This window comes from Lacerta agilis, chromosome 3, assembly GCF_009819535.1.
Source record: "Lacerta agilis isolate rLacAgi1 chromosome 3, rLacAgi1.pri, whole genome shotgun sequence".
Taxonomy (NCBI): domain Eukaryota; kingdom Metazoa; phylum Chordata; class Lepidosauria; order Squamata; family Lacertidae; genus Lacerta; species Lacerta agilis.
The window spans coordinates 83,660,005-83,673,575 of NC_046314.1; the positions used below are offsets into that span (position 1 = coordinate 83,660,005).

The 13,571-nt window shown below is 40.9% G+C and overlaps 1 protein-coding gene across 1 annotated transcript in view; it reads right to left on the bottom strand.

Annotated features, from left to right (window-relative positions):
• Positions 1–13,571, bottom strand: part of KIF6 (kinesin family member 6) — a 148,041-nt gene that overhangs the window by 30,495 nt on the left and 103,975 nt on the right. The gene's annotated exons all lie outside the window — the stretch shown is intronic.

Here is a 13,571-nt window from a genome sequence, read left to right on the forward strand (position 1 = left end):
AATGTACCAACTCCTTCTCAAGCAGAAAGAGTAGATGAAGCCTTCATCTTAGCCAATATCCTGTCACAAGCTGTGCCACCTTGATCAGGAGTTCATTTCTTGGAGTCTTCACATTAAAGTCAGGGCTGGGTTACAGACATGGCTCTTGGACTGGCCTCACAGAGAGATGTTGTTTGTATGAATTGGTACTCTTCATATTGCCCAGCTGCCATGAGGTCCCAGGCAGCCTGCAATGCATCAATGTATGTTTCTCACCTCTCTTTCAACTGATCCAAACTCCTGGGTATAAAGACCTCCTAGAACTGCAGGTTAATATTCAGTCTTGGCGGGAACAGTTACCATCCAGGTATAGGGTGGTATATAAATTCAGTAATTATTAATAATAATAATCTTATTCCCTAATGGCCACTGAACAAGTTTAGCCCACTTTCCTCATGCTTTCTCCCTGAAAAAAACATGTAGCATGAAACTGAGGTCTGTTATAAAGGGGCAAGATCACCGAGTTGTCAAAGATATACAGTCAAACCCTGGTAATACTGCAAGAAAAATGGAACTCATTTAGAGGGGAGCAAATCTAAATATTGAGTCAGTCTGCAAGTCTTAAAAACATTAGAAATATATTTCTTTCTTTCTTTCTTTCTTTCTTTCTTTCTTTCTTTCTTTCTTTCTTTCTTTCTTTCTTAGAACTCAGGTATGTTTTGGGGTGCTTTCACTCTAGCACTTTACATCCAATTGTTGCTGGAGGAAATAGTCAAAGCTTGATAGGGGTCAAAACCACATCTTAAGAATTCTATTTTAAATCATTTGTTGTTAGTGCTGGAAGACCCACACTAGTTTCAATTTTCCTGGGGGAAATCCATGATAAATGTGAGAGCACAAAAGATTCCAGGATAGGTTTTAACTACGGCTGCCCTCCTGAAAAGAAAAAGTTGGCTAGAATTTATTTTTATTCTATGTGTTATGTGAGAATGGAGATATTTTATAACAATGTACACAGGGGAATAATTTCATGAGAATCTATACATGAGAAGGGGTGGGGAAGAGAGGAGGCCCAAATGAGGAGTGGTCTGAAAGACATGGGAACAGGGGATAGCCATAAAATTTTCACAGCAGGATGTGAGAGGATTATTGAAACTGTACTGTATCAGTGGGAAATAAATGTATTGGTAAGATATAAGTGAGAAATAATTCCATTAGGGAGAAGGCAACAGTTGTGATGATGATGATGATGATGAAGAAGAGGTAGTTCTGAAGCATGAGAGTCATTCTGGACTCACAGTGGTCCATGAAGGTGCATGTGCCAAGGGCAGCTGTCTACCAGCTCCATCTGGTACGCTGTCTGCACACTGTCTCGCCAGGGTGGTACATGTTCTGGTTACCTCCCACTTAGTTACTTGGGAAGACAGGCGAACTATTATCAGTGTACAGTGGTACCTCAGGTTAAGAACTTAATTCGTTCTGGAGGTCCGTTCTTAACCTGAAACTGTTCTTAACCTGAAGCACCACTTTAGCTAATGGGGCCTCCCGCTGCCACTGCACCACCAGAGCACAATTTCTGTTCTTATCCTGAAGCAAAGTTCTTAACCTGAAGCGTTATTTCTGGGTTAGTGGAGTTTGTAACCTGAAGCGTATGTAACCCGAAGCGTCTGTAACCCAAGGTACCACTGTACTAGAAGAAGCAAAGATCACCAGTGCTGAAGCAATGATTCTTCAACATCAACTTCGTTTGATTGGTCATGTTGTGTGGATGCCTGATTATCGTCTTCCAAAGCAACTGCTCTATTCCAAACTTAAAAATGGAAAGCATAATGCTGGTGGTCAACAAAAGAGGTTTAAAGACTGTCTCATGGCAAATATTTTAAAAATGTAGCATAAACACCAACAACTGGGAAACACAGGCTTCTGAGCGCTCCAGTTGGAGAACAGCTTTTACCAAAGGTGTCATGAACTTTGAAGACATTTGAACTCAGAACGCAAGGGAGAAACATGCTAAGAGGAAGGCATGCTTGGCAAATCCACACCGTGATCAACTCCTGCCCGGGAACCAATGTCCCCACTGTGGAAGGATGTGTGGGTCCAGAATTGGCCTCCATAGTCACTTACGGACTCATTGTTAAAACTCTGTTTATGGAAGACAATCTTACTCGGCTATGAGTGACCACCAAAGAGAAGAGAGAAGACCTAGACTACTGCATTGCGCTTTGAAGGTGACTTGGAAACTACAACTAATCAAGAATGTAGCAGCTAGACTGGTGGTTGGGAGTGGCTGCCGAGACCATGTAACACCAGTCCTGAAAGACCTACATTGGCTCCTAGCATATTTCCGAGCACAATTCAAAGTGTTGGTGCTGACCTTTAAAGCCATAAACAGCTTTGTCCCTGTATACCTGAAGGAATGTCTCCACCCCCATTGTTCAGCCTGGACAGTGAGATCCAGCTCAGAAAACTCTTCTAAAAGTCTTCAGGGCTGACTCAGCAAATTACCAAAAATGCTGAAGCAGAGTACATAAGTTAGAATTATATTTAACTTTTGATTTTCTTTTGCCAAGTTGCTTGTTTGATGCTTTTGTGTCTCTGTGATTTACCAGGAAAAACATGATTGGTTAAGTGCTCCAGACTGGTGAAACACCACATGCCCAGACACTTGTGTAACATCAATAGTCTGCAGAGCAGTGGGAACTTGAGAAATTGGAAAGACTTCATTTCAAGAGGATGTGGGCCACAGACCTGTCATTATAGTGCACCCTCCTATGTTGTCTCTTCAAGCAGATCCCCCTAGTTTGAATGAAAAACTGTTTGTAGGGGGCTGGTGGCACCAACTTATAAAAGAGGATAGTCCAATCTTGCTGGATGAGTAGTTTAAAAAAAGCAGTAAGGAGGAAAAGGAAAGTATTGTACCTGAAGATAATAGCAGCTTTGATGGTTGGGCTGCGATATATATATATATATATATATATATATATATATATATATATATGTCTCTTTCTCTGATATTCTTAATATTATGGTATTACACAAACAGAAACAGATGTTTGACAGAAAAATGTTCGAAAACCCCAAATTCTGACTCATATGCTTTGCTATTTACAGTGCCCGCTCAATTAAGAACAAGAGTCAGTTAAATTAAAGCTCAATCTGCATTTAGAACTTTGAAATGTTTAGAAAACAATTGACTTGAGAACATTTTCCAAAAGAATAAACAGAGTTCTTAAAAAAACAACAACAACACCCTGCTTATGTCTGCTTTCCAATGGTTTGACATTTTGTTAACTAGTATGTTGCATGTAAGGGACGCGGGTGTTGCTGTGGGTTAAACCACAGAGCCTAGGGCTTGCTGATCAGAAGGTCGGCAGTTCGAATCCCCACGACGGGGTGAGCTCCCGTTGCTCAGTCCCTGCTCCTGCCAACCTAGCAGTTCAAAAGCACGAAGTGCAAGTAGATAAATAGGTACCGCTCTGGCAGGAAGGTAAGCGGCATTTCCGTGTGCTGCTCTGGTTCGCCAGAAGGGGCTTAGTCATGCTGGCCACATGACCCGGAAGCTGTCTGCGGACAAACGCCAGCTCCCTCAGCCTATAGAGTGAGATGAGCACCACAACCCCAGAGTCGTCCGCGACTGGACCTAATGTCCAGGAGTCCCTTTACCTTTTATGTTGCATGTAATAGCAACCTTATTTTGTTCTGAACTATGCTCCCCCCAAAATATTCCTCATACTCTGATAACAGCTTTATGAGCTAGCCACATTTATATACACTTATAATAAACACATCATTTAAAAACAACCATAATTATTTGGTAACCTTGGAGGCTTTTTGGATAACAGCACATAATAGATTATGACTGAACTGTCTCTACTAGGATAACTTTTCTTAGGCTATTTAAATTTGTTATTTACTAAAGGTTCAGCAAAACATTGCTTTGCTGACAATGAGAGCAAAGTATGTCTTTTTTGATTGATGAGTTTAGCGTTATAATTACTTTGCAATTTGACTGTGCTGGAAACAGATCAGAGATTAAAAATTCTGGACAACATTTAAATGCCTATGAATAATAACAAGGCACGATTGACTTAATGATTGCTTTGGGACAAACACTTCTCCTGGTCTTGGTTTGGCACTTAGCATCCAACGGGACAAAAATGGAAGAGCTCCCAGCAAACATTTGATGTGGCCCATCACACCCTCACTCTGGTCCTGCTTTTATCCCCTTCTGTCAAGCAAATTGACAAGTCTGCATATATGCTATAATCAGTCTTGATTTTGTATGCAGAAATCAGCATCTGGAGAATATCAGCTTTTATTTTAACAAAGGGAGTATCTAGCACTTAGGGCTGCAAGAAATGATGGATTGTGTTATGTGGGCTGTGATGAAAAGTTTAACCTGCTTTCCTTATAGATTATGAAAAATGTAAGAATTTAATAAGAATGGGTGAAGTTTGTTTAATGTTGAAATAGTCAACACTTTCAGCTGGTTAACTGTCACAAAATTAGTTCAAGACTAATGGATTGAGAGTTTGACAGGGTAACAGCGCGATAAGGTAAAGGGGATGTTCAGTATCTGTTTTATTCCATTGCTGTCCTTACACTGTTCTCTCTACTGTTGCTAAAGTCACTTTAATTCTCCCCCATAGACCATGAAGGAACTGCACCCAGAAGCAGTTGCAACCTGGTGCAGTGAAGAAAACTCAAAGGTTTCTCAAAGCATAGCTAAATGTCAAATGAAGTTGGGCTGCCATGGTGGGGAATTAGCCTGGAAAACAATGTGGCATTAACAGAAAGGGCCTGAAATCAATACAGATAAATGGAAACACAAGTACACAGTAAATGTGTTTCTAAATGATTATTTCCAAAGGGGTGAGTGCTAGCTGTGCCAAGTGGACTCTCAGCTGGGAAAACAGGGAAAGTCCTAGCCAATGGAAAACATTGTTGTTGCTTATTGCTCATGCAGAATCCCCTGTCTGTGATCAGTTGGCATTTGGTAAATTGCTGCATATCCCTTCTATAGCTTCCCAGCACATGTGACTGTCACCCATTACAAGTTACCTACCTGCACATGCTGTTTATGTACATTTCTACATAGAAACAGTCTCATTGTAGACATTTTGCAATATATAAGATGTCCCTAATATTCACAAAGCTGCTCAGTCCTTATGTATTTATCCACTCCATTTGGCAGAGTTGGGTTGTAGGTTTATTTACAGAGTGTTTACTCACTCTTCTTTTCTGCTTTATGTGATAGAAAGGAGCAAGTTTGTTCCCCCATTCTCCCCATCAGAGACTCTGTTGGCTGCCCTAGAGCAAACGATTTTTCTTTACTCCTCTAACATGTTTTACAGTTGTGCTCTTGTGAAGCTCTATTAATTTCAATTATGCTTCTGCAGGTGATACTCCTGGTGGACTGTACTCAATATTTTCCCTTATAACAAGTGCTGACAGAAGCTGTCCATAGATCAGGTAGATTAATGATCTCTTTAAATATGATGTTGAGCCATTAGGTCAGACTAAAGGTTGCACCTCTGGTCAACTGTGCACATCAAGAATGTAACAAACACTTCTGCCCAACCACAGAGGCTAACCATCATATTTCCCAAGGGCCCAACACAGTTCCTCTATTACATAGCTGCTAGGCATGCAACACAAATCCATGCAATCTTTTCTAGAGGATGAACAGCAAAATGTGGATCCAGACTATTTTTTAGATTGGTATATTTTGTCAAAGGCAGACAGTTATTTAATCAAGTTATACAATGACTGCAGGGCAATTATTTAGTCTGTATAGGCTAATGAATTTACATTTGCAAACATGCTCATACATAGACTCACAGAATTGTAGAGTTGGGAAGGACCTCAAGAGTTGGTCATCTAGTCCAATAACCTGCAATGCAGGAATCACAGCTAAAGAAGCCCTAACTGATGACCACTCCAGTTTGTTTGTTTTTTTACAGAAAACCTGCAATGAGCACCTACTACTAGGTGAGGCAGGTACCTGAAATCTGAATCAGTGCATGAAGCTCTCATAATCCCAATCCCCTCAGAAGTCAACAGGGAGAATATAGGAGACACGGTTTCTAACAGCACTATCATGTCTACTCACTTCTGAGTAAGTACTAATGAGCTGTATGTACCTTATTCCTGGGCAAATTGATACAGATCTGCAGCCTAATATTAAATTAGGCTTCATAGTCAGATAATTCCAGCTCTTTTGCCTATGTGCTATGGATATGGATTTCAAAGTGGACTGGAGGTCATGCACCCAAATGCCACCCCCCCCATTCAATTCAAGTATCATCGGCAGTCAATACCATTTCTTTTCTACTTCCTCAATTTTACCACAAATTTTCATTCTACTTCAGGAATTTTGAAAAATTAGGAATGTTTCCTTCCTGCTCTATGTAGCAGACGGCTGTCTTATTTTGTCTGGATCACACCAAGGTTTCTCCATATTCTTTCCTTCCTTCATAATTCTATTTGCTCCACAAAGAGAATCATGCTCAAAGTGGCTTACAACAAAGAAAACAGGAATATATATCAAAATCAACCATCACAAGAACAACTTCATAACATTATAAAACAACATATAATAGAACATATAACAATATACAAAAAACCACATTTCAGTACTACAAATATAACAAGATTACCGTATATACCCGAGTATAAGCCGACCCGAATATAAACCGAGGCACCTAATTTTCCTACAAAAACCTGGGAAAGCTTATTGACTCGAGTATAAGCCGGTTCACCTTTGTCGCTATGGAGGAGGAGGAGGAACGAGCAGCCCGAAAGCAACCCTTTGGGCTGCTCCTTCCTCTTCTTCCTTTGCCAAGTTTGCATTTATGCGAGCAGTTCAGGAATGGAACAAGCTGCCTTGGGAGAGTAAAGAACCGCCGTTCTTGTACACTTCTTAAGGAATGGTTGACTGGGGAGAGCGGGTGGCGGCACGAGCGTAGAGAAAGGGCTTCTTTCTCGCCACCCCCACCGCCCGCCTCACTCAAGTATAAGCCGAGGGCAGCTTTTTCAGCACAAAAAATGTGCAGAAAAACTAGGCTTATACTCAAGTATATATGGTACATTAACAACATTACCCACCAAAATCTGCACCAGATAAGATTCTGAACCATCTTCAGGGGCAGCCCTACATATATTGTGTTGCAGTAATCTAACATACAGGTTACCAGAATATAGACAACAGAGGTTAGGCTATCCCTGTCCAGAGAGGAGTGCAGCTGGGGCAGCAGCCAAAACTGATGGAAGGCACTCCGTGCCACTGAGGTCACCTGAGCCTCAAACAACAGCAATGGATTCAGGGGGACCCCCAAGCTATGTACCTTCTCCTTTAGAGGGAGTGTAACCCCATTGAGAGCAGGCGATCTCCCACTCATCTGGTCTAGGGAACCACCCACTAATAATGCCTCAGTCTTATCTGGACTGAGCTTCAGTTTGTTGGCTCTCATCTAGTCCATTACCAAGGCAAGGCAACAAACTCAAAGGCTTATTAGTAACAAAATAAGGAAATGATTCCAGCTCTGTTGTATGTACAGACTTTTTCCTACAAACAAGAGATGGGCTTTGGCATGTTGTACTGCCAGTTCCATAACTTTCTGAAACACAAATATTTACTCAAGGAACAATGAAATATCAGACATTCTTACAGAAATGTACCTTTTGATCCTAATAATGTGAACTGTAGACACATTATTTTGATCCCAATGATGTGAACTGTTTTGAGTGAACCCTGCCCAAAACTGACCTTAGCACTGTGCTAACATTTCTCTCCACAACTAATTATATTTTATGAAGCCTCACCAAACAAGCTGCTAAAAATATTCCCATAGTTGATACCAAATCATTTTTTCCAAAGGAGTCATTCTTCATTTGGAGATAACAGTACCAATAAAATGCTGAATGCTGAATCTCCACATGTTCTGGCAAAAAAAGTAGTTTTGGGGAATTGAGGAATTCACTCAGCATGCAGCTAGCTGTCATTAGGACTGTGATAAATCTGGTGGTTTTGGCCTCGGTTCCTGGATAAAAATACCATCCCAAGGTATGGAAAAGAGATGAAACTAACAAAATTAGTGTGCAGACTTCTGATGGAAGACACAAGACATGGAATTATTGTGAAGATAAAAATAAGGAGGAGGGGGGATGAAGGAGAGCCTGGCCTGTTTCAGTATGAACTTTAGAAGGAAGATTAGCGTGGACACTGATTTAAATTCATGGATCTCTTATGGACTTGCATGTCCCTGATTAAGGGCTCAGGGGTGGGAAGTGAGCTAACAGAGCCCCTGTTAGCTCACTCCCCACCCCCAAGCTCTTCAACAGGGTGGCAGTGAGTGGGAGAGACTGGGGAGTACCCAAACGAGAGCCGGGCAGAGGCAAATAGACTGTGCATGCTGCTCACCAGCTGTTCCCTCCCCCCTCCCCCCACTGCCTCTCTGTTGCATGGTTTGAGGTGGCGGGGGGGGGGAGTGAGCCAATGGAGGGATATGGACTGTGTGAACATAAACATGCTTGCACACTCCCCAGCTCCTCTACCTCTCCCATCCCATGGCAAGGGTTAAAGGCATGGCAGGGAAGGGAAGGGAAGGCAAGGGAAGGGGGCACCAGAGGTCTAATCGGTTCTGGGTAGGTCTAACTGATGTTCCCAAGTTGCCCATACACTGGTACCTCAGGTTACATACGCTTCAGGTTAAGAACTCCACTAACCCAGAAATAACGCTTCAGGTTAAGAACTTTGCGTCAGGATAAGGACAGAAATCGTGCTATAGCAGCGCAGCAGCAGCGGGAGGTCCCATTAGCTAAAGTTGTGCTTCAGGTTAAGAACAGTTTCAGGTTAAAAATGGACCTCCAGAACAGTGGATGGGGATGACCGCCTAGTCCTAAGATCTTTGAGCAGCCCGGGGCAAGGGGGAGGATTGCAGCCTTCATGTGCATAGGATACAGCCTAAGACAATCAATCCACTCTCAGCCTCAGCCATGTCCCCCAGCAATATGGGATGCACAATGTTACTCCTCAACCTTTCAAGATTGTTGCAAAGATTAAGCATGCAGTAACATATTGTGAAGTGCTTTGGAAACTCTAACATTCTATATCGATGTGTTTGTGGAATGCTCTCTCCAGGGTGGTTTGTCTGACATCTACTTTGAGGTCATTTCACTGCCATGTGCAGATCTTTTTATTTCCCCAGACTTTTAAATATTACATTTTATTCCTGCTGTATGTTTATTGTATGCCTAATTGTAAGCCACCCTGTACATACATATACGTATCTTTTACTTTTTAAAAGCTTTTAAAATACAAAACCTCTGGCTTTGCATCACAACAGACAGGAGATAATGGAAGCCAGAGACATTGCTTCATATGTTCAGGGGGGAAAGAGCTGTATTCAACTAATGTTTACCCAGAGCCTATGTCTACTGAACTTACTGAACCTAAGTTAATCCTGATGTACTGCAAAATCCATTAAGACCAAAGGACAGTGGTGTCTTTGCACCCACAAAGGCATGGCCACCATGCTTAGAATGTCAATGGAAAGATAGTAAGCCTTTTCCTTTCCAGAACCTTGCTTGTCTGTGCACTGGTGAGGCCAGGTTGCACAAAAGACAGGATGTTTCTTCTTCAGCCTATATAGAACCATTTCTTTTTCTTCCTCTCCAAACTGTGGCCTTGTCTTGGGAGGCAAGACAGCACCTCTATAGACTTACAGTCTTAGCAGTCAGCTAAACGAAAAGAGGAGCATGGCACACTAAGCTGCAGAGTGACCTGCTGGGCCAAAACAAGTTGGCAGCAGTGCCAGCCCACTGTTAAAATGGACAAAGTGTGGAGGAAATGAAGAATATAACGATAGAGTGGCTGATCCAGAATGTAAGGCTCAAGAGGGAGGGTGTCCACTTGTGCAGAGCAGAAAATACCGCTGAAATAAACAAAGTAAGATTTCTGTGTTTAGTGGGGGGTGGGAATGCTGCACTACAGAGCCATACGAAGGCCTGGAGGGTGGTGCTCTTTCTCACCCCACTAGGGAAGCAACTACAATGGCAGGGCCACACTGCACTCTGCTAATACTACAATACAAATATTTATGGATACAAGGCATTCAATCCTAGTTAAGGGACCAATACACTTTCTACCTCCTTTTAAAAAAAAATAAAAATAAAATAATGGTCCATAGGCAACATATACATGGTCATGTCTAAATGTTTTTACTTTTACTTCCCTGTGATAAGCCCAAGTTAGGTGATGACTCCTAAGCAGCTGTTACCTGCATTCCCTACCAGTTTTTCTAGCCAAGGTTCAGAACTGAGCTTTAGATGGAGAAACACCACCCACTGAACTCCTTAAAGAACACAGCTTGCCGAGCCCAGCAGAATCTATTACTGACTTTGGCATAGTGTATTTTGGTCCCTCCAGCACTGTGTGGAAAGGAATAGTATGGTCCAAATTACTAACAACTTTTAGGTCCAACAATGATGCAGGCAAGTGGATGGACAATAGATCCTTCAGTTTCTTTTCAGCTTTACATTTCTATGGTTCTGCATGGGCCCTAATAAATTAGAAGCATGTCAATATTTTTTTTCCAAGTGAGAGAGACAGCATCTGGACATTGTCCCTTAGTTGTTTATCACATCTGTTTGTCCTTGAATTAAATATAGAATTGGCCCATTACCATCGTTTAAAAAACAAAAAAACAAAAACCACAATGCCATATGGCTAAGGGTTCACTGTCCTTTAAGTCAATTACATATTCATGCTGATGCTGCAGGCTAGTCTTAATGGCTCCAGATGAATCAAGATACGATTGATTTCTGTTTGCATTTTTATTATTTGATTATTTCTAAAGAATGGTAGAAAAAGAAAGGTGCTCACTCTACAACTCTGAGCACAAAAAATGCATTATATGCTGCAGAGTAGAAAGAAACTGTACTTCAATCCAGCACACCAGCTTAAAGTCTACTCTCCACAAAGATGCTTCAGTTTGCACCTAAAAATGTAATGTATGTTGGCAGAGCCAATGTGCTTTTAATCACATTGTGTGTCTATACATACATACACTTAGCAGAGATCTAGCATTAGTTATATCTATTCTATGTATGTGATGAACCTGGGTTTGCTTCTATCTGCAAGGACAGAAACCAGAATGAAGGTCTCCTGCCTCCTCTCTACTCAACAGTATCTGTGATGGATAATTTTATGGACCACAATGGAACACCTAAAGTGATTATGATGATACATTTTTGTCTAATGACTGAACTTTCCCTCTTTTCCCATATACTTAAATCTTTGTCAAGTATAATGCTTACTTATATTAAGTGGTATTTTTGGATGAAAGTTGCTATTTCAAATATTGGGCCATATCCACTACTTTGGGTGTTCTAATGAGAAGTGTTCAACATGAGGAATCCCTTCCCCGCAAAACGAAACACCACGAAGCAGTATTTGAATTATTTTAAGATGTTTTCTGAAATATATGAAATGACAAATGCTTCTCATCTTGTCCATTCATGCGTCTTGTCCCTTTCCATCAGGACCAATGGGAGTTTATTTCTGATGTAGGGGTGATTTTTCCCCCTCCAGAACAGAGGAGTGAATACAAAATAGGAAATTCTTTCCAGTAGCACGTTAGAAACCAACTCAGTTGGTCTCTAAGGTGCTACTGGAAAGAATTTCCTATTTTGTTTTGACTATGGCAGACCAACACGGCTACCCACCTGTAAGAGGAGTGAATAGTTAAACCTCCCCTCCTCACATGCTGTAGTCTGAATCTGGATCAGATGCCCTTTCACTTGGTTTTAACTCTTTTAAAAATGGTTATTCTATATTATATTACCAAAGAAATACCACTCCTAAGATTTAATCATTCCAATGAACTCTAAAAATGAGGCCCTTCTAAAGTAGTTACATTCCATGGGAAGTCCTAGAATAAGTATTGGAGATGTTTCAAAGCCAGCTGACTATGTACCGGTATGTGGATTTAAAGCCATTTCATAACTTCTGGTAGAGAAGAAAAATATGATTTAAAAAACCAGCTCTGCTCAATCTTAGCTATAGTTCAGTAACGATGGCCTTATAAAATAGGAATTTATTATGCTGTAGACTGTTTTCCTACCATCATATCCAGAAACAGCTGTGCCGACAGTGCTAATTCCACATGATTTAAGGTTTAATCAACTTGGAAAACACCAGCCATTGTATTTTATTGCAGCAATTTTGTGAATTCTGCCATGACTGTTCATATGCAGGTCACACATACAAAATAACTTCCTGATATGTTGCTGGGTTTGTTTTTATTAGGATTTGGACCTATTCACAGTGGCATTTCCATCAAAGCTCAGGGTCTGATTCCTGATGCTGCTTCATGAGAGTGGAAAGGTGAGTGCTATAATAATAAGATTTACACCTGCACTTTCATGGGCACTATGAAATATGCTGACCTTACAAAGAACAGACTTTTGCAAAAGCAGCAATTGCTAATATGAAATTATCCCTGATGATTTCAGAGTGTGGAAGGTTAGATTGCTACATAACATGTACACTGGAGTTTCTTGATAAGAGTAACTGATCATCTTGAGCCATTGCCTGTCCAGCACCTCTAAAAAATTATATTCTTCAGAACATAGACATACAAATACACATCTTTGTATCCATGAAGGGTTTCCTCATGTTGAGGACTGTCCAAGTGGCAGTAGGAGTATATGAAAAGAGTAGGCCTCTGGCCTCTAAAATGAAAATGAAGTGATACCAGATGCTGAAGGACTCTTTGGGTTCAGAAAATAGATTACAGGCAAAGTGTTTCTATTCTTTTTCTTCCCATTTTCTCATTTATTTTATTTCTAGCTTATGGAAAAGCTGCCAGTTACATGAGATTAGGAACATAATTCATAGAACTGAATAACCTTACTGTTCTATAAGTATTAATATATTAATTACATCCAGCCTTAGGGTTCCAAGTTTTGAAAGATGATTACTTCTTGCCAGTTATTTTGAAAGGGAGACTGAATTCCAAGTAAAATTTGCAACACAATGACAGATATACAAAACTTGATTAAAAATTAGGAAAAGCATATTAATTAAATACAAGTTATTAAGGATGGAATCCAGTACTGTATGAACATACAGTTACATGGGAATTATCTGTGTGACGCTCAAGCAATTTCTCCTATCCAGTTCCAGCTGGCTGCCCCCAAATCCCACAGAGCAAAGGGAGCTATGATCTGAGCGTAACTCTGAAACTGTGCACCTAGTTATTTCTGCTGATTTTCACTGTGGTCAACAGACTTAAGGGCATAATCTTGAAGCAGGAGTGGTCATGGCATGTAGGCTGCAAATGACCTGTGAGAAAGTGGGTGTACAATCTCTTTTAGCCAAGAAAATGGCCTGAAGGCACAAGGCACCATTCTACTGATGTAGGTCATCCATTTATATCCTGCTTTCCCATCAAATGATGCCAAGAGTGGTTTAGAAAAGTCTTAAAACAAGAATAAAAAATGGGATATGCAACAAAACGTCAAGTGCTACTCTTCATGGTGCCAGTCAACCCTTCCCTTCCCCAGGATAATCCATTCTATTTATTCTC